The sequence below is a fragment of the Henckelia pumila genome, chromosome 4 (genome assembly GCF_033568475.1).
Source record: "Henckelia pumila isolate YLH828 chromosome 4, ASM3356847v2, whole genome shotgun sequence".
NCBI classification, from domain to species: Eukaryota; Viridiplantae; Streptophyta; class Magnoliopsida; order Lamiales; family Gesneriaceae; genus Henckelia; species Henckelia pumila.
In genome coordinates this window covers 33,804,016-33,827,821 of record NC_133123.1, presented here as the reverse complement: position 1 = coordinate 33,827,821, position 23,806 = coordinate 33,804,016, and the positions used below count along the sequence as shown (strand labels likewise).

The 23,806-nt window shown below is 30.9% G+C and overlaps 1 pseudogene; it reads right to left on the bottom strand.

The window, feature by feature from the left end:
• Positions 1-390: 390 nt before the first annotated feature.
• On the bottom strand, positions 391-3,366 carry LOC140863676 (proline-rich receptor-like protein kinase PERK5; annotated as a pseudogene).
• Positions 3,367-23,806: the final 20,440 nt, after the last annotated feature.

Sequence of the window (23,806 nt, the reverse complement as noted above, 5' to 3'; positions counted from 1 at the left end):
AGCTGTGAATAATAATAATAATAATAATAATAATAATAATAATAATAATAATAATAATAATAATAATAATAATAATAATAATAATAATAATAAAAAGCAGTGAATTATAAACCATGGGCTAAACAATACATTTCAAATTTAAGATTAAGAAATAAGCTGCACGATGTAGAATTGAGGTCCAATGGTGTACTTCAATAAATATAAAATTAGGTTTTTTTTTGTTTTTGTCCATGTAATATTTTAACTGGATGTAGTTTATTTATTTAAATTAATTTTTATATCGATGTGAATAATATAGTGTGTGATCTGATTAATTAATTTGAAACTATTAAATAATTAAAATATATTATAATTTACTTCTTTGGATTTAATGTTTCCTGCTGGCACAAATAATGCTTTAGCTTGTGAAAAATGAAGTTCCAATGTGACTTTTTATGCATAATATGCACATCTTTAAGATAGAACATGACCAAGAACACAAACCAACTAAACTCTTTTTACATTGCATTTGATATTTGAGTCAATTCTCACTCAGTTCTCTGCCATCCTCAATGAAATTTCTACCATCTTTGCTTATTAGATCTCTGTTTAACGGTCTCTCCCGAGTCACTGCTCGTTGAAGATGGTTTCAATCCATACTCACTCGTTGCTCCATACTCACTGCTATTGAATTCATGGCTAGACATCACCATTTTCTTGAACTTCATCATGTCAGCGCTATAGGCACGTGTATCATATATCTCTGTGTTCTTGTTGGGGCTCATGTAAGTCGTGCTTTGGCCTGGCTTTACGCCCTCGTTTAGGTCCTCTAGTGAAGCATCTCCATCCAGTGCTCGAACAATCTGAGACACGTGAGGTTTCAGATCAAGGAAATTGACAAGTTTTCATTTACCAAGAATGTTTGCTAGATGTGTTTGTGGCATGCATTATTATCTTCGTACCTGGCTCATCTTCGGGCGTCTTCTGGCAGAATGGCGTATACATGTTGCAGCACAGGAAACCATACGAGCTATTTCGTTTGGGATGTAGTTATCTTCCAGGCGCGGGTCGACTAGTGGATCATAATTGTCATCATCCAAAGCTTTGGGCAGAAGGGGTCTAGCCTGTTTTGTAACAAAAGGAAGATGGAGTAAACAAAATATATAAGACTGAAGACTTTTATATTTGTAATTATTCATTATCCAAACGTCACATTTTGATATTGTGCCATTCATATAGCAAGTATATCAAATAGAAGAGTTTACAACAAACCCAATCCACTAAGCTATCTTCCATGGTTTTATTCACAGGTCGGCGGCCGGTTATTAGTTCCAAGAGCATGACTCCAAATGAAAAAACATCAGATTTTTCTGTTAGCTTGCCGCTAGAGGCATACTCTGGAGCCTAGTACCCGAATGTTCCCATTACGCGAGTAGATACATGAGTGAAATTGTCAGATGTAAGCTTAGCTAATCCAAAATCGGCCACCTAGATGATAAGTCAGGTAAACATATATGTTACTTGAAAACATGACTATTGATGATTTTTTTTTATGTTATTATGCTCTTCTAATACATACCATGGCTTCAAAGTTAAAGTCGAGAAGAATGTTTGTTGCTTTTATATCGCGGTGGATAATTCGAGGATGGCCTAAAATCACGAGGACAAATTTTATGAATCTGTCATTTTAACACATGAATATATGCGTGTGAGAAGGTAAGAGGAATTTCCATACAATCTTCATGGAGATAAGCAAGGCCCTTAGCTGATCCAACAGCGATTCGAAGCCTGGTTGCCCAATCCATGACTGGTTGGCCTTTTCCTGCACACAAAATTTACCCTTTTGAGAACCAAGAATTTACACATTATTCAACAAAAGGAAGAACTCGAGTAACTAATTAAAGTTACCATGTAGATGAAACTCCAATGTCTTATTAGGAACATATTCATAAACAAGCATTCTTTTTCCATCAACAATACAGTATCCAACAAGGGACACTAGATGTCGATGATGCACACGACTAATAATCTCCACCTCGGCTTGAAATTCGCGCTCCCCTTGCCCACTGCCGGACTTGAGGCTTTTCACCGCCACCTCCCTTCCATCAGGTAAAACACCCTTGTGCACGAGCCCGAAACCACCTTGGCCCAGTAGATTGGATTGAGAGAATCCATTAGTTGCGGAGTTTAGCTCTTCATAAGTGAATTGGATCTTTGAACCAATGCATCCCATGCTTGGAGATTGAGGTTGTTGCATGGGTGTAAGATGCTGGCCCGAGTAAACCGAGCTGAAATCGCTACTGGTCTGGCCGGCGCCAGAGGAGGTGAAGTTGGTGCACCCCATCCCCTGCCAACTACCACAACAGTTGTACCCATGACGCCTGGAGGGGGCGTAAGATTCACTATGTGGTCCATTGGAACTGGACTATGCCAATGTGCTGAAGGGTTGTAGTATTGATCACCTCCTGAAATGAAAATCAATGATCTTTCAAGATTATTGGGTTCGAGTTGGATCTAATATTGTCTTAAAACTTACTTGGAGGTGGTGGTGATGGAGGGAGTGGAGTTGGAGGTGGAGGAGATTCTTCCGGAGGTGATGATAAGGCTTCTCGTGGAGGCGGATAAGTTGGCTGTTCTGGTGGAGGTGGTGAGGCTTCGGGTGGAGGAGAATATGTTGTTGGTGCTGTTGGCGATAATTCCGGCGGTGTAGACGTAGAAGGAGGAGGCGACAATGACGATAATAATGATATCTCATCCGAGTGTTCTCTGTTTGTTGGAAAAGAATCCTTATTAGGAACTACATTGTCTAGCTTTAGCAATATTGGAGAAGTCTGAGGAGATTGTTGAGGAGATGAAGCCATATATCTTCAAAATGATCATATATGATTCAATAAACACGCCGGAAATTGAATTCTCCGGCGAAAATTTCCTCTTCTCGACAATCCAATACACCTGATATATTCCATTCATTACCATGGACATTACAATATATATACCAAGATTGCAAACTTGCATTACTAGTCATTCCATACGGATAAAATGATGAATTATTAGTCATATACATATTGGCTTGATACTCGTGAACGTCATCCTTAATTCTTAATGGTTTCCAATCACATATACAACCCCAAAACAAGATTTCTTCTGTGTCAAAGGCAAATTTTTTTTCATTTACGAGAAACCAAATAGCAGTAATTTTCCTCAAATTTTAGTATATGTACATGAAAAAAAAAAATGGTGGGCTTTGTCCCATTCAAGCATTGAATCCTCGAACATGTTTTCTTGCATGCTATGATTTCTGAACAAAGTAACATGGATTCCCATGTTGTTTGTATTGTTTAGAGAAAAAAAATGTACCTGAATGAAGAAGATTGAAGGACCCTCAAAGGCAAGAAAAAGAGAGCCCTTGGCATTGTGTATTTTGCAATATTCAAAGGCCACATGTCCTGACACTATCTTCCGTAATAAAAGGGCTTCGCTTGTCTCTCTCTTTCAGGAATAATCCTCCCTTTTTAATAAATCTTATGATTTGAGATCGTTTTTTTTTCGCGGTAAGTTTTATGATAGCAGAGTAACTTGTATGTATATATATATATATATAAGTTTTATGATAGCAGAGTAACTTGTATGTATATATATATATATATATATATACTATCTATAAAACATGAGCACACTATAATAACTACCTTGAAGACACCAATTTATTCCAAAATTACCCTTCCTATCAAATACCCACTAAATTTCGTCCACTCCTCCAAATTTTATTTTTTAGAAAAATATAAATATAAAAGCTTCTCTTTTACACACGTAAAGCGTGTGCATTTTTCGCTACTATAATAAAAGATGAGTATATTAGAGTAACTAGATTGAGAACACCAAAATAAATTATTCTAAAATTACCTTTTTTTACCCAATATTTCATTAAAAAGCTCTCACTAACTCCATATTTATTTTTAAAAAAATTCTCTTTTACACACACAAAATGTGTGCATTTTATTACTAGTACATATAATATATAAATCACAATATGAGTATCATTGATGTAATGTACACCTATTGAATATACATAATAATGATTTCATTTGAATTTTGGCAATGTCAATGACAATGGTCAATGAGCAAGATGTCGAACAATTTTGAAATAAAATCACATGTATTGTTTACTGTCGAGCAAATCTTTGAACTAGTTTATATATGCATAGTTTTTATACTTGCCATCGGATGCATGTGTAACGTAATATATGTATGGCAAATATTTCATGTATCAAGTTTTAATTGAGATGTTATGGTATCCTATAAAATTAAATATTGCATGATATTTAGTAAGATGAGTTTTATGTAATTATGAAACATGCAAATTATTTAAGCATCTTTTAAATAGAAATGAAAATAAATAATAATAATTTAATAAATAAAACACATTATTTATTATTATTATTATTTGGGAAAAAAATTTTTGGTCATGTAGGTTTGTCACTTTGCGATTTTGGTCCTCCATGTTTTCATATTTCAGTTTTAGTCCGCTATCTTTATTTTTTTTTTGCAATTTTAGTCTTTTACCGATGTAGCGGTGATGTGAAACCAATGCAGTGTTGATGTGGAGCTGACGTGTCTAGTGCCACGTAAGCATTTTCGAAGAAAAAAGACTAAAATTGTCAAAAATTGGAAGATGCAGGACTAAAACTGAAATATAAAAATATAGAGGACCGAATCGCAAAGTGACAAACATATAAGACCAAAATTACAGTTTTTTTTTTTATTATTTTATGAATCAAATTCAATAAAAAAAAATTATATACATTAGAGCTAAATGTGTCATGAGGCGTACTTCTGAAATTAAGAAAAAAGCTTCAAAAAGTTTAGTTAGTTAAAGGGAGATTTTTAATCTATTAACACCCTATATTTTTGTACACTAAAAGTGGGTATTTGATTAAACTTATTAAAATATCTTATAAGCTCCTACAGTTTATATAAGTTGTTTTAAAACTTGAAAGATTGAGAGTTTTAATTTAAAAATAAGTTGTTAAAATGTTTGTATGAACTTATTTTGAAAATATCTTAAAGATGTTGATATGTTTGATATTATAAGATTTTTATTATCAAAATTATCAAAATGATATAATATTATGAAAATAATATAAATAGTTATGTATATGAAAAAAATAGCTTCAGAATTTTATCATAAATATTAAAAAATATATTTAAAAAATAAAACTATTTTATATTCTAATTTATAAAAAAATGATCGATTATGTAAAAAAAAATAGACAAATGACATGGTGGGTATTCAACAAAATATATACTGTGGCCCTACTTTTTTTTAAAAAAAATAATTATAAATTATCAAACAATTTATTTTAACAATTTATAAATTATTTGGAAAAAATAAATATATCAAATAAATTTAAAGAAACTTCTGCCAGGCAACACCGACAATGGAGACTTTTGTTTTATTAAATAATAAATAATAATATAAATACATACTATTATTTTTTGTACACAATGAATACACACACACACATATATATATTTTATTATTCATATTAAATATATATATATATATATATTATTAGTATTGAATAATTTTTGCATGAAAATAAAAGAATATTAATATTAAAAAATGTAAAAATTATATAAGATTTTTAATAATTTATTAAGATAATTATTAAAATATAATATTTTTGCTATTTTTAATTTACGGTTATTTCGCATATATATAATCTATTTATTTTAATTTTAAATGATCATATCACTCGTGATATATAATCATTTAAAATTAAAAAATATTTTAATAATTTTAAAATTTTGAAAAGTAGATAAATATAGTAGTCATGTGATAAGGTGATATAATATTCTCTATTAGTTGAAAATAAAATAGATATTTCTATAATTAGATAAGAAAAAAAAACATTTATTATATAATATTATTATCAAGAATTTGTATGTTAAACAAAAGAGGATATTATTTTTTTTAATATAATAAATCAAATTAATTGACCGAGGCCCTGACCCCTGAGATCAAGAGGTTTCAAGTTCGATTCCTGCTGACTGCGGGCTAGTTTCTTAATTTATTTAGGTTGATTTAGGTACTTTTTTTGCTCGAGACAAGCACGTCTCGAGTCCATACTCAAATCCCGTCGGTTCTGCAGATAATTTCATTTTTTAGTGTTACAATTTGATGTAATTTGATATCGGTTGTACTTGAACTAAATAAATCAAATTAATTGAAAACAATTATACAAGCACGTATGCATCGATACACTAATTGTTATTATCTATGTGTTCAAAATCGGACCGATCGGTTCGACGGTCACTGTCCGGTTCAGAACACCCCCAAAAACTGTTTTAGCGGTTGAAACGCTTCGAACCGTTAAATTCGGTTCGATTTTCGGTTCGGATTTTCGGTGAATTTCGGTTCGGTTCGGACCGAATGAACACCTTACGGTAGAACATGTCAAGAACCGAAAAATTGGTTTTTGATTTTACTTTTTTTAATTAAAAAAGTAGCCTTTTATTTTAAAAGCTCAATTTATTATTTTATTATATTATACAAAGGGTTTTTTGGTCCAACCGTCCGGTTACAACGCTTCAAATGGTTGGATCATTTTTTTTAAGATAGACTGATTTGATCACCAATTTGATTATAAAAACATTGATTATTCTGAAGTAAGATGATGTTAAAAAAACTGTTGATATTTTTAATTGAAGCTTTAGAATTATCCTTATTTTTATCGGTAAAAATTAATTATTCAAAGGATAAATTGGCATTTTCATTTAACTTTATCACTTTCTCTTATTCTTCTCATATTTATAACCAAAGGAGCATTAATAATTCAATTTCACCTGAAGGGGTATCCATGTTGGTGGAGTAAGTGAACTCTTGGCCAGATATCAGAAATTCGATTCCTCCAACCAACAGTGTCACACAGGACTTGCCTAATATGATTTATCTGGCTAACCTAATTTGTAGGCTATTGTATTAGTCCGAAGGTTTACCTAGTGCACACCAAAATAGCGTTGCGTGTTCTCATGTCAAAAAAAAAAAAAAAGGAAGTAAATCATCTTCATCATTTTCAAATTAACTCTCTCTTTTCTATATTAATAATTAATATGGGAATATTTGATAATTGGATTATTTATTTTTATTCTTCTGTACATCAATATACACGCGCTGTTGTGAGTTTTGAAGCTCTAGTATTTTGAAAACTAGTATTTCACCCGTGCGATGCACGGACTATATATTATGTATAATATGGTTAAATTGGATAATATAAAAATTTTGAATGTGAAATTAAAATGTAAAAAAATTAATTCTACAATAAGTAATAAGATAAATGTTAAAAAAATACTTTTAAAAACTAAAAAAAAAAAACTCTTTAACAACACGATATTATTTTGTATAATTAATGATAAAAAATAGTATGATTGAACATTTAAACGAACATATATAGAACATAAAAATAAATCACAAAAAATTATGTATACCTCAACATCTTATCGTTTGAGATCTTGTTTGTTTTGATATAAAGGTAGATCTTAACAACGTACTAACCGTAGTTTCAGCGCTCAATGCTAGTCTGGAGGGTTTAGTTCACTAATAACATTAAACAAATATGTCATTAATTTGATTTGCAATTGATTGGTGGCTTTTTTTTTATTTAAGTTGATCATGTTAAATAATATTTTTTGCACGTAAATTATATTTATACATTAAGTTTATTCAAACCAATGTTGGAAATGCTCAATCAGTTTTGTTAAATTTTAAAATTTTAAATGTGTGCAGGAAAATCAATATTGTTTTTTGAATTTTAGAGGTGGAATTTTCAATTTGTTGGAAAGAAAATATTATATATGTATAAATATATGAAATTATTAAGTGTGATTTTTTTTTTGAATCTTAAAATATGTTTTTAAATTTTTTTGAAAATCAGTGATCATAGACGAAATGCTGAAATCTTGGTTAAGATTTACACATACATGGTAAATCAACAACATTGTGTAATCTATATATACATGAATATTTAATATTAATTAGATATTTTAAATGTTTTATTGATATTATGATATATATATATATATATATATTGTATATAAATATATTTATATTATGTATTTTTTAGGATTGTTTTTTTTTTACATTAGACTCATTATCTAATCTATATATCCATGTATATTTAACATTTATCGAGTATTTTAAATTTTTATTGATATTATGATGCATATGTGTATAAATATATTCACAAATATATGATAAATTGGCAATATTATGTATATATATTTTTAAAGTGCACTTTAATTCTAATTATAAGTGTGTTCAAATTGAAAATATTATATATTTCTCATACATGTTGAATTGGAATTGTTTATAAATATTTTTTGTAATTTAAAATGAATATATATGTATATAAATATATTTCAATACTACATAATTTTTAATTTTGTATAGAAATATTGCGATTAGACGATGAATTGTTGATGCTTTAGAAAAAAAATATCACGAAATGATATTTATGTATATAAATTTATGCAAATATTACGGAATTACATTTATATTTAATAATAATATTCTAGATCATAAAGGTGTATGTATATAAATTATATTACGGAATTGTGTATATATCTATATATATGTATATGTATAAATTTATATTAAACATTTTTTGAATCTTAGATTGGATTTTAAAAAAAAATCTTAATTGATGTTTTAAATATTTTGGAAAGCAAATATTATGAATGGAATGTTGAAATCCTGAAATATTATAAATATTCATGTGTAATTTTAAATGAATATATATATTTATATAAATAGATGCAAATATTATATTATTTTTAATTACATTAATATTGCGATTAAATTTAGAAATGAAACTGTTTGTAAATAATCCTCCGTAATCCAAATATGTCAAATATGAAGTAATTGAATTAATAATTTGAAAAAAATATAATTTTTTATAACAATTTATTTTTTCGGTTTTGTTCACAAAATTTTTGTTTTTAGAAACAAAGTTTTTTGGCAAAATTTTACTGAAAAATGACAAAAAAATTGTTTATATATATAATATAGATGTCTTTTCATGATTTGAAAAGTAAATAAATATTAAAAAGGGAATGATAAAATCAAAGAATAATTGAAGTAATCATGTGTAATTTTACATGTATATATATGTATATAAATAGATGTAAATATTATGAAATTTTTAATTACATGAATATTATGATTTAATTATGAATTTTTTTTATTTCTGTTTTTAGCACCACATTTTTTTACAGAATTTTGCCAAAAATGACAAAAAAAAAAAATCCATATATATATATATATGTTTGTGTGTGTGTGTGTGTTTAATTATATGAATATTATGATTTAATTTCCTAATCAAGATATGAATAAATGCTTTATATTATTGTTAAAACTATAAGTTATTCTATATTTTTCTTAATTTTTAGATTTAGTTGTATTTAAGAAGGGCCGAGAAGTTAGTAGTGATTTTGTATAGTTTTAATTAAAGTACTGATTTTGCATGCTTTTAATTTGCAGTTATAGATAGTGATTTTGTATAGTTTTAATTACGGTTGTGATTTCGTATAGTTTTTTTTTACAAAATTAAGAATTCAAATATTATGCAATTTTTAATTACGTAATATTGTGATTAAGTTTGGAATTTAAATTATTTGAAAATCTTCCATAATCAAAATATGCCAAATATAAAATAATTAATTTAATAATTTTAAAAAGTATGATTTTTTAAAATTATTTTTTCCCTTTTTCTTCAGAAAATTTTCATTTACGAATCTTAGGTTGGATTTTTTTAAAATGTTTATTTATGATTTTTAAAATTTTTTAAAGGCGATATTATCAAAAGAATGCTAAAATTAGAAAATTTAGTTATTTTGTACATTTTTTTATCCTAATTTCCTTTTAACATTTAAAATGAATCAAATTATTTATATATATATATATATATATAATTAATCAAATTTGAACCTAATAAATATGGTAATATTGCAAAGGAATAAAATTTCGTACTAATATATATTTAGTCTAAGCATTATATATATATATATATATATATATATATATATATATATATATATATATATATATAATGAATCAAATTTGAACCTAATAAATATGGTAAATATTGAAAATGAATAAAAATTTTCTATTAATAATGCTCTATTTTCAATATTCGTGTTCAGTCTTTCATATTATTAATTATAATATTACATTCTATTTAAGAAAATTCAATCTCCAAAATTGAAAGAATTTTTAAATTTAAAAATAAAATTAGGTAATTATTTCATTTCGTATATTAAATATTCTATTGTAATTTATTTTAAAAATTCAACGACAAAAATTTTAACAATTTTATATATTAAAGCATTTATTTGATAAATACAAATTCATAAAATTAATAAATCTCTATAGAATGATTAAGAAAATTTTAAAATGATAATTTATTTATTATTTTTACTTTTAGTATTTATTTATCTACTTTTTAATGTGTAAATTTTTTAGCAAATAAAAATATTATAAACTATGTAAATTTTAGTCAATTATATCTGTGAAATATCTTTATCTATTATATATATGTATATATATGGTATGAAAAGATTTGAATGTGTTTCTTTGCATTTAAAATATAAATAGAAATAAGTAGTGTTTTTTTCCTTTTTTAGCTAAAAATTTTTGGCGGGATTTTACTATATTTGGCAAAAACTCAGTTATTATATATATATAGATATAGATTACTCCAACAGGAACCAAATATTATTTGCTTTGAACCTCATTTCATATAAGATGTTCATATAGATAAGACATGTAATTCAAATTTTTTTCCATTGTGTGCTGAATCGACAGATTTCACTTCATATCTCCTCATTATTTCCGGTTTTTTTTATTTTTAATTTAAAAAAATAAAACAAAATAAAAAATAATGCATGTCCCAGCGGATTGCAAAACTACTGCAATCCGCTGTGGTTGAGAGCGGGCGCGCTCATGGCAGCGGACGCTGCTAGCATCAGACAACCCCCTCTCCCCTTCTTTTTTTTTAAAATTAATTATATAATTAATTGTATTTTGTAAAATTATTATTTATTTAGTACCATTATGATAATTTTTTTTTCAAAAATCTGAATTTTAGTTCTAATTTTCGAATTTGATGATCGGGCTAAAAAATTATTAAGAAAACAAAATAAAAAATTTACGGTTAAAAAAATTAAATTGATTAAATAATTTTTTTGATCAGATATATTTATAAAAAAATTATTTAATCTAAATAAACATATTTTCATTAAATATATTTTATTTTTAAAATATAAATTTTATTTTTAACTTAAATTTGGGTAGCAAAGTTATATATTTATTTTAATTTGTTTTGGATTTGTAAATGTCTCTCGGTTCTGTGGATAAATTTAGATGAGTTGATTCAAATTTATTTGAGACAAATTTATGCAAAAATGCTAATAAAAAAATTTCAACCCGAATTCGAGTCGAAAAGAAATCATATCAAAAATTGTAAACTCCAACCGACCCGAATATATCCGAATTAATCCTCTAGGTTTATCCATAGAACTAAAAAGACTTGCAGAGATCCAAACAAATTAAATTAAGTCAATAACTCCGCTAATAAATTTTTAAATATAACAATAAAATTTATATTAAAAATATATATAAAATAAATTTATCTAAATATGTTTATTTAGGTTAACTAATTTTTCTGATCACAAAGTCCTCATATTTTATTTTTTTATTATAGTTTTAGTTTTTTAAATAAATTATATAATTAATAATATTTTGTAAAACCATTATTTATTTATTATTGATATAATAAATTTTTTTTATCAAACCTAGAGGATTAATTCGGATATATTTGGGTCGGTTGGAGTTTACAATTTTTGATATGATTTCTTTTCGGCTCGAATTCGGGTTGAAAATTTTTTTATTATCATTTTTGCATAAATTTGTCTCAAATAAATTTGAATCAACTTCTCTAAATTTATCCACAGAACCGAGAGACATTTACAAAACCAAACAAATTAAAATAAATATATAACTTTGCTACCCAAATTTAAGTTAAAAATAGAATTTATATTTTAAAAATAAAATAAATTTAATGAAAATATGTTTATTTAGATTAAATACTTTTTTTTTATAAATATATCTGATCAAAAAAATTATTTAATCAATTTAATTTTTTTAACCGTAAATTTTTTGTTTTGTTTTCTTAATATTTTTTTAGCCCGATCATCAAATTCGAAAATTAGAACTAAAATTCAGATTTTTGAAAAAAAATTATCATAATGATACTAAATAAATAATAATTTTACAAAATATAATTAATTATATAATTAATTTAAAAGCCAAAAAAAAATGGGGAGGGGGTGTTGAAATTTGTTCAAAATTACAAATATAAGATAGAAGAGTAACAGAAGAAAAAGGAATAGCAAAGGAAAGGGCAGAAAGAGCAGAGTTATTCTAAGTTGGTATGTTCCGATTTTTTATTCTATCTTCAAGCCATATGTATTTTGATTGACTGCTTTGTTTTTTTGAATCCAAAAGTTGTATATTTGAAGTCAAAAGTTGCGATTGAATTAAATGGTTGCAATAGTTAGAAAACTTGTGATGAAAAGGTGTTTCAATGTCTATAAATAATTGAGAACACTTTTTTATAATATACAAGAGATTAACAACAAAGCCTATCATTCTAAAAAATTCAGAATATACTTTTTTCAGGTTCTGAAGTGTTCTTTGATTTTGCTATACAAAGGATACAGAAGGCTTGGAAAATCCTACAAGCTATTTGCTTTTGAGAACCCAATAGCAATTTTATAGAGGGTGCAAATATCGCTTAAGGACAACGAATCATTTTCGTGGTTCAAGCCAATATCCAATCTAATATTGTTTTAGATCTCTGGTTTTATCTTCATTTCCTACAACAATAAAATATTTTCCCAAACAATCTTAAGCGATAATTTTGTTGGCTGAAATGGAGACTGAAACTATGCTGGCTACAATAAAGTTGATGAATCAAGACATGGTCAAATTGGATAGGTTCGACGGTACGAACTTTAAGCGATGGCACGACAAACTGAAATTTCTCCTTACGGCAATGAAGATTTTCTATATTCTCGATCCAAATATGGAAGAAATTCCGGAACCGACTGATGGAGAGGATAAAAATCTAAAGGCCAAAAGAGAGAAAAGGAAAGAAGATGAATTGATATGCCGAGGTCATATTCTAAATGCACTTTCAGACAGGCTCTATGATTTTTACATCAATACAACATCAGCAAGAGAAATATGGGAAGCACTTGAAGCAAAATACAAAACAGAGGAAGAAGGTACGAAGAAATTTTTAATCTCTAAATATTTTGACTTTAAGATGTCAGAAAATGGGTCTATCTTGCAACAAATTCATGAGTTGCAAGTGATAATCAACAAGTTAAAGGCAGTAAAAATCTAAAGGCCAAAAGAGAGAAAAGGAAAGAAGATGAATTGATATGCCGAGGTCATATTCTAAATGCACTTTCAGACAGGCTCTATGATTTTTACATCAATACAACATCAGCAAGAGAAATATGGGAAGCACTTGAAGCAAAATACAAAACAGAGGAAGAAGGTACGAAGAAATTTTTAATCTCTAAATATTTTGACTTTAAGATGTCAGAAAATGGGTCTATCTTGCAACAAATTCATGAGTTGCAAGTGATAATCAACAAGTTAAAGGCAGTAAAAATTGAAGTTCCAGAATCTTTTCAAGTCGGTGCAATCATAGCAAAATTGCCGACATCTTGGAAAGGATATCGAAAAAAAATTCTTCACAGTTCCGAAGAATTTTCTTTGGAAAAGATTTTGAAGCATGTTCTGTGAGACCTCGTTTCTAATCAACTAATTTCGGACAAAACAACCGATAAGTAAACGCGAAACCAAGATTAGAAGCAACCAATGATTTTTTTTTTTTAAAGAAGGCTCGCGCGCCCGCGCTGAAGTCAGCGCGCCCGCGCCGATGGTTCGCAAAAAAACCAGCGCGCCCGCGCTCTTACCTCGCAAAGAGGCCGCGCGCCCGCGCTGTCCTCTCGCCCAGAAGAATATTAAGGCACCGAAATAAACTCAACAAAACCTAAACACTTGCATTAAAAGTATTTGACAAGCCAATAACAATACAAGAAAGGTTTAGGGAAGAGAAACATTCAATTCGGTAGTACCTACATCGATTCTTGCTTACAAAACAAATACGAGAAGTTCGAATGACTAAACATGTTCGCAAAACATAACTAGATTGACATGCTGATTCGACTTCTAAACGAGTCTCACTTCTATCTCTTGCTCTTGACGCTAAATAGGTCTACTCTGACTTGATCCTGCCCCTCCTGCTGCCAAGTACACATACAAAACAAAGCAACAGCCGGATAAACCGGTGAGAATGATAATCCCAGTAAAAGCAGCATATCAAGTAATACAACAATAAACATGCTTTCAAGACAACAACAAAATCAATAACAACATAATGAAATGCATGTCTTTAAATCGGGATATCAAATCTGATAAACGAGGGATTGCTGCTGTGCTTTTGGGATCTCGAGGATGAGATCATGTGATGACTCACCGACTCTCCCAATCGAGGTGGTGCCACATATCTCACTCCTCTAGACTTTGAGCAACTATAATGAGTATGCTAGCACTAGGCGATACGACTACGACCTAGGCCACTCAATCATAGTTCCCAAACGTCCAAACAAAAAGGACGGTTTTGCCCGCTGAAATCAACGTAGGCTCAAGATGAATGCATAACAGAAACATAAAACATAAGCCACATAGTCAAAAGCAAAAATCAATCAACAAGACACAAGTTCCTCATGCTAGAACAAGTGTAGATGAAATATGTGATTTGAAAGGGAAACTCGAGAACCAACTGTCCCGAGTATGCTATCCCGCTACGATGACTGCTTTTACCTTTCAATGCCGTAGATCCAACTCCGGACAAGCTACAACAAAAGATTGTATCAACAACTATACAACCTAAACAACAAACAACGGTTCAAGGAAATCTCTTTACCGTTCTTCGTCCAACTCTCGACGAACAATGTTGCTAACACAAGGCTCGATAAACTCCAACGAATCTGTACGAATACAAGAGTTGATCAACAACAATGATCACTCATAAGCCAAAGCTTCAATCAATACAAAAATGGTTCGAAATCTCCAAAACTCAAACCGACGACATAACGGCTATAAACTGAACAAACCGGAAACGCAGACAGCAGTTCAATATCGATATAACCTCATATCAATGCCCAAAACAACAATAACAAAGCAAACCCATCAATCTCAAAATCCAAGTTTTCGAAAATGGCTTCCAAAAATCATAACAAATCCGAACGTCGCTCTAATTCAAAACCGACAGATAATAAACGATCAGAACTCTGTTAAGAACAACATACTCGAATCTCAAACGATTCTAACAACATCCAAAAACTAGAATGTATCCGATCGTAGAAGAACTTACAATATAACGGAGTTCTCGCTGCAGTGATCAATAATCTGCCTTCAGAAATAATTTCCAACGGACGGATCGACCGGAAATCAAAATCACAAAGCTTGGAAGATGTTTTTGGCGCCTACAATGGAGGGTCTCGGTTTGGAAGGGATGAAGGGAGTGAAGAATGACTAAGTCAATCATTTCCATGAGTAGATAATATATAAAATCCAATATTTGCGTTTTAGTCCCTGAAATTTCCAAAATTTGCAAAATGGACCCTGATCAAAATCAAGTCGGCTCGTGAACTCTGTAATCTCCGATTAACTCAAATAAACTCATTTAAGATAAAAACGGGGTGTTACAATTCTCCCCCACTAAGAAGAGATTTCGTCCTCAAAATCAACGAGAACCACAACTCATAAGATAGAATAAAAAACTAAAGACAGTAAGAAGAACTCACGTCATCCGAATAGCTCCAAAAATCGCTGTCTCATATCAGATTCCTTTACTTGGGATTGTATAACGTTTATGATTTCCGCAGTTTATTCTGATATCTGTTTTAATTAAGTTAATTGTATGCATAAGTTCTGTTTAGTTATGGTATCAGAGCATGCAAAAGAATTCTTGGGATTTAGTCTCACCATGAGGTATTTTTGTAGATGGCAAATCGTGACGACCGGAGTTCTCATGGCAGTGTTGGTGGGCGTTGGGGTGATGCCGACCGGGAGCCTCGTCGAGAACGGCATCATCGTCATCATGACGACGAACATTTCATTGTGCGTCGATTCTTAGCTATGAGTCCTAAGCCCTTAGTTGGAGGTGAGTCTCCGGAGGATACGGAGAACTGGTTAGACCACATGGAGACGACTTTTCAGACTTTCCAATGCACCGAGGAGCAGAAGGTGGAGACCCTTGGCTATCTTCTGGATGGGCGTGCGCGCAGGTGGTGGAGGTTTACTTCTGCACCTTTTGTTGCGGCGAGAGGAGTGGCCACCTGGGCCGAGTTCCGCACAGCTTTCCAAAAGCGGTATTTTCCTCCTGCACTCCGTCAGTCGAAGGCAGGCGAGCTACTGAGTCTGCGACAGGGAGCCATGTCTATCGATGAGTATCAGCAGAGGTTCTTTGATCTGCTATCCTATTGCCCCGAGATTGCTGAAAGCTCAGAGATGAAGTATAATCTGTTCCTTCAGGGCCTTAACCCTGAGATCCATGACCGTGTGGCGGTTGGCGACGACATGTCCTACGAGGGTTTGGTGAGCCGTTGTCACCAGGCGGAGGACAACTGTAAGGCCCGTAAATATTAAGTTATTAATGATGGAATTTAAGATTTAAATTCCAAATAAGAGAAAATATGAAGTTAAGAATTTATGGAAATTAGAGATTTCAATTTCGGGTCAGAAATATTTAATTTGAGGATTTTCGGATTTTAAGAAGTTTATTATCCGGAATTCTTAAATTAAAAGATTAAAAATATTTGCAATTGATATTTATGGAATTTAAGATGTGAATTCCAAGATGATAAATATCAAGAATGAATTTTGAGGATGAAATCCGAGCAAGGGCCAATTTGCAAATATTGAGTAGTTCAAGGACTAAAATGCGATAAGGTCTGAAATGATTTAATTTTAATCCGAGAATATTTAATTTGAGAATATTTAGAGTTTAGAATTAAATTCTAATATTCTTAACTTATTTAGGATTGAAATTGAATTAAATCGCTTGTCCGGGGACTGAATTGCAATTAGGCCAAAGTTTAGGGACCAAAATGCAAATTGTCTTGCAACTTGTGTTTAAACGTGTAAGAAGGCTGAAAGGGAATCAGAATGATCAGCAATCACCGAGAGAAGAAGAAAAGAGAAGGGTTAAGCCATTTTCGATTCTTTAAACTCCGATATCTTTTGATCCGCCCGGTAGAATTTCCGATTGAACATATATTTGCGATCACAGCTCCGAGTGCTACGTTTTGACATTTGACTTGAAGATTATCGAAGTTGAATTGACGAGTTCAAGTTCGAATGACTTGAAGTGTTTGAAGTTGAATCAAGAATACCTTCAAGTAGCACTGATTGAAATAAGCAGAATTTGATGTCAGATTTGGACAACTTGTAGTTGATCAAGAATTGACAGAGGGTCAGCTAGTTGAATCAGAAATGCAGGTATGAATAAACATTAATAAGATGGGCAGAATAACTCGAGATTGTTGTTGATTATCGAGTTGCCTAAAATCACATACATGCATGTTTAATATATGTTATTGTTTGCGTTTACATAAATGAGATAGATTATTCAAGATAGATATCTTCTTGAATTTCCAGAATATTTATGTCAATGTTTATTTGTCTTCTTTGATTTATATTATGTTCTGTATTGAACATGTCTTACATATTCCATGTGATGCTTACAGATTTGTCGGTATCTTTGAGTGATTATATGATCATATGATTATATGATTGATGTGTTCAAGATGTTGTTTTAGCTTATGTATGATTTGATGCATTCAGATTATGTTGCATTCATCTTGAACTCCAGCCTGAAAAGCACAGAGGGTTGAAAGGCCTAGAATGCAGATGACGTTTGGAGAACTGTAGTTGAGTGGCACGGAATGTAGATTTACTTCCAGAGTCAGATGACTCATAGCACGGAATATAGATTTATTTCCAGAGCTAGATAACTCACTATAGTTGAACCAACGTCAGGGGATTGAGAGATTTGACGCCACCTCGAATGGGAGAGTCGGTGGTTAGTTAAAGATTTTATTTCCCTGGGATCCCAGAATTACGATTTATTGATATCAGATTCGATAGCCTATTCCTTGGCACATGCATTGCATTTATGCATTAACCTAGAGATTTCTAGAGATTAGAATATGCGTTTATAAATGCTAGCATGTTATGTTATGACATTCAAGATTTGAATGAGTTTATATACTTGGTATTAAAGATGAACATACTATCATGTTTTACCTCCTATTACATGATTGAAGATTTATGATTCATTTGGCATATAGATATCATATGTTTAACTGATGTATATGCATGTTGTTCATACTGAGATTTATTCTTACCGGAGTTATTTGGCTGTTGCTTTGTTTGTATGTGTGCATTGCATCAGGTTTGGGGCATGAGCGAGTCAGATGTGGCTTGGATAGCTCAAGATTGAGAAAGATTAGCATGTGGTGACTTCGGGCTAAGAATAGATTGCTGTCAAATGTATGTTAGAAGGTGTTGATTTAGTTTGAGCTTAGAAAACTTAGAATTGAGTTTATTGTATTGCACCTTAGAAACATGTATGCGATTATTGTTATGTCTAGATATGCATGAGTTTATGCTTCGGACATATTGAGATTATGTATGCAATTTTTCAGATTTGAAATAGCTCTAGCAACTTTGATCTTTGTTGTAGTCTTTGATAATTTTTGTAAATTTCTGCACCAACCCTTCTTGGTAGAATGAGCATAACTTTTTACTGAAAACTCCGATTAGGGTGCGGTTGGTGGCATTGGAAAGCTAAGACAAAGATCTACAACTTTTATGTTTATCATTTTACCAGATTCTGTCCGAAACCTATGCGCGGGCGCGCCTGAAGTGGGGCGCGGGCGCGCGTGGGGTTCTGAAAAAAAAAAATTTTGGTTTGAATATTCTTTTATTATATGATTAATTGTTGATTAATCGTTTATTGCCCTAAGATGAGATTAGAAACCCGAGGTCCCCACAACAGGTGGTATCAGAGCATAAAGTCTTGGACTAAGATAGAAGTTGAGGGGTAGATTGAGTCGCATGCATTTATAGTATGACATGAGTATGCTTTACTTGCTTTACAGAATTGTATGCGACTATGATTGCTTGATTGAACACTACTTGCTTTATTGAGATAAGAATTACATGCTTATATGTTGTTATGTATGCCTGATTTCTTGAATTCATTAGAATAAGTGAATTCGTTTTAAGCATGTAATATGTGAAAAAGCATGAGAAATTGCAAGTACGTGTTCTATTAAGAAGCATGAGATTATATGTACGATATACTGACATTGTATGTTATAATATCTGCCATATATATTGCTTCTGTTATTGCATAAGACAGATTGTACAGATAGAATGAGAACCTCATACAGAACAGAACCGCAGACAGAACAGAACAGAGTTGAGGTAAGTTTTTGAGCCGATCGATATGATGATTGCCCTGAGGAGTATGTTAGTTGAACAACTCCAAAGCTAGTACTCGCCAACTCAGAAAGATACAGAATATGCTATGTCTAGAAAGGGGTTGAATTGAAAAGCTGAATCAGTTGTTCAAGTGAAGAATATTCAGATGAACATAGAATCGGCTTGATTGATATCAACTCCAGGACTTAGCAAGAAGTTGATGAAGTTGCCAGAAGAAGTACTGAAATTGTTTGGCAGGTAAGTAAACAGAATTGTTTCTTTCCGTATATGCTAAAGAAGATAGAACAGTAAACTTGGCAGAATAGACGCATAAGTTGATTTCAAGCCAGTAATAGAAGAAAGAAATCATGAAACGGTAATACGAGGCAGAGTTGAAGTTTTATTCACGCCTCAGTCATTGTGAAAACCTATGATCATCACTTTCACTAAAATTTCATAGCAGTATAGCTATGAAGCAAGCGATAGTGACAATAACAGCAAAGATCGAGTCAGTCTAAACGCCAGCAGATGAAGATATATAAGCATAGCTCCCCTAACTGAAAGGTTCAAGTTGTATCAGATAAGAATATTACAGGTAAGTGAGTTAATTCTAGTTAACCACTTGTATATTGCTTATATAGCATACATTCATAGATCAGTGATTTGTTATGCTATAATCCGTATCTGATGAGCCTTTATTCAATGTATTTGCTGAGATTTTTGCCTTTGAGTAGAAGAAATACATTTGAATGATTAGACAGAGAAGATGAAATGCAGACTTGACGAAATAAGATTGAATATGCATTATAGATATTAATGCAATAACTGAGTATCAGATAAGAATTGATTGATTCTGTGCAGTGATTAAGTTAGATCAGCAATAGCAATGAGTAGAGATCTATTTGATATGAGTTGCAGAAATAAATTTCTATTATGTCGGTACTGTTTATATCACGATGATCGTGGAAGAATGTCAGTAGAAGTCTAATCGATATATTGAACTAGTGCAGAATTAACCTAGAATTGATAGCTATGTCAGTGGTTAGAATGTACAGAAATAGTTCAATGACATATTTTTACCTTTCTACGACATGAATGCAGGTCTATATAGAGTGGTGTCTAGTACGAAAGTATTATGGCAACTCGTATAGAAGAGCATTACTTGACATGAAGAACTTCAGAAACAACTAGCAGATTGAGTAGAAAAGAGTTATGTAGTACCAAAATGATGATTAATTCTATGACAATAAGTTACGTCGAAAAGATTATATTTGACTATTGTCAGCTAAGAATTAATAACTGAACTCATGTCAATAGAGAATAAGAAAAATCAGTTACAGTTGAGCTTTTTCTTCAAATTTTGCTGAAGCTATTCCATCATAGAAATCATGATTCTTGAATTTCTTGCTATCGATTCTGAGGTTTTTGTATTCGACCTCGATCGATTTTGATTGACTCTTATTCTTTTGCTAGAGTCTGATTTAATTTACTCGCTTTAAGTTTTGATATGCAAGTGAGTTGTTTTCATTGTGCAGATTTTGTCATTCAGAATGTTTGATTTTGGGTGACCTTGACTTGAGCGAGTTCCTTTGATTTGAAATTTGATAATTATTGATTATTTGATGTGTCTATTCAGTGTATCTTGAAGAATTTGGCTCGTAACTGATAGAAATTCAGATTCAGACCATCAACAAGATTTATGGGTTTTAGATAATTATCGGATTTATTGGGTACAGATCTGTACTTGTTGAATATTTATGCTTGACAGATACTTAAACGATCAGAATTGTTGCGATCCAAGCTAAACTCGATTGGTTTGGAACGATAAAAGTAACATTGATCTAAGATCAAGCAATAGAATATTGATTGATAATGCTAGATTAAGATAAGAGATAAGACAGCAGAGCAGAACAGATGAATTTTTGCGGTGAATAATCGTTTGATTATGCCAGATATTCTAGATATGGAATATCAGATTCTGAAAGAGGTATATGACAACAGATTTAATATCCATTCAGTTGTCTAAACATGTATGACTTACACGTAGTCAGTACTTGGAAATTAGTATTGGAAGAAGAACTGAAAACAGATACGACAGAATTGACAGTACCAATACTAAAATTCCAGTAAAAAAAAAAACAGAAAATAAGAACGCAAGTGGTTTATGTAACAGATTAGTTACATAAGAGTTGAAATCAGATCAACTTTGTGAACGACTTTGGTTCGAATCTACATGAATCGTCATGATTTTGCGATTTAGAGTGTAGTAGATTTCGACAGATTTATGAATATGTTGTATTAGATATGATACAAACATAAAAGATACTGGTTATGCATTTAGCAAGATGATCAGATTACAGGAATTATTGAAATCTATTGTCAAGATAGAAACTTTAGATCCGTTTTCTAGATTGTGGCATTGATTGTCAGATGTTCTGAGTGTTTGGTTGTATGAGATTTCAGTATACCATCCTCTGATTAGTGGACTATCAGATGTGATTATCCAGATTTCCGAGGATATGCTCAGAACTATAGTACTAGAGTCGGTACTAGTTGCTTGATTATTTGCCACGTGATTACTATGATTCATGTGACAGCTATTTGATAGATATAAAGACAATATTTTGATGATTGATTGATCAGAAACACAGAAATGTCTTTATATAGAAATGATCTTTCAGAACTATCAGCTATTTGACCAGCTATGAGTCAAGAAATGATAGAGAATGTGAAGATTGTTTTGAACAGAAATAGAACAGCAGTGACTGAGCTAGAAAATGGGCAACAGATATAGAGATTTGAAGCCTGAGCAGAATGATCTATTCAGAAATTGTTTATCGAGCATCAGTAGATTTAGAAAGAAATTTCAGAATTGATTTCTATGAGTATTTGATCTAGCTTATTGATTAATACTCAAGCATGAAGTATCAGATAGATGAATTGTTATCCATATGCATTGGCTGAAGAATATCAGCTAGAACATGTATGTGTATTCAATTCAGATGCAATAGAAGTTGATAAGATTGCAAGCAAGACAAAGTAATTGATGCAGAGTTAGATCACAAGAAAGAGCAACTTAGATATAAGTTGAATCAGCGATTATATGTGAATGCGAATAGATATGATTGCAGCAACAATCAGAAAGAAGATTAAGCTATGATAGAAGAGAAGATATCAAAATAGATATCGATAGCTCAGAGAATTGAAGTTAGTATTACTTCAGTCAGCTACACAGCCTACAAGAATCAGCAGTAAGATCAATGCGATTTCGAGGACGAAATTATTCCTTAGAGGGGAGGAAATGTAAGGCCCGTAAATATTAAGTTATTAATGATGGGATTTAAGATTTAAATTCCAAATAAGAGAAAATATGAAGTTAAGAATTTATGGAAATTAGAGATTTCAATTTCGGGTCAGAAATATTTAATTTGAGGATTTTCGGATTTTAAGAAGTTTATTATCCGGAATTCTTAAATTAAAAGATTAAAAATATTTGCAATTGATATTTATGGAATTTAAGATGTGAATTCCAAGATGATAAATATCAAGAATGAATTTTGAGGATGAAATCCGAGCAAGGGCCAATTTGCAAATATTGAGTAGTTCAAGGACTAAAATGCGATAAGGTCCGAAATGATTTAATTTTAATCCGAGAATATTTAATTTGAGAATATTTAGAGTTTAGAATTAAATTCTAATATTCTTAACTTATTTAGGATTGAAATTGAATTAAATCGCTTGTCCGGGGACTGAATTGCAATTAGGCCAAAGTTTAGGGACCAAAATGCAAATTGTCTTGCAACTTGTGTTTAAACGTGTAAGAAGGCTGAAAGGGAATCATAATGATCAGCAATCACCGAGAGAAGAAGAAAAGAGAAGGGTTAAGCCATTTTCGATTCTTTAAACTTCGATATCTTTTGATCCGCCCGGTAGAATTTCCGATTGAACATATATTTGCGATCACAGCTCCGAGTGCTACGTTTTGACATTTGACTTGAAGAGTATCGAAGTTGAATTGACGAGTTCAAGTTCGAATGACTTGAAGTGTTTGAAGTTGAATCAAGAATACCTTCAAGTAGCACTGATTGAAATAAGCAGAATTTGATGTCAGATTTGGACAACTTGTAGTTGATCAAGAATTGACAGAGGGTCAGCTAGTTGAATCAGAAATGCAGGTATGAATAGACATTAATAAGATGG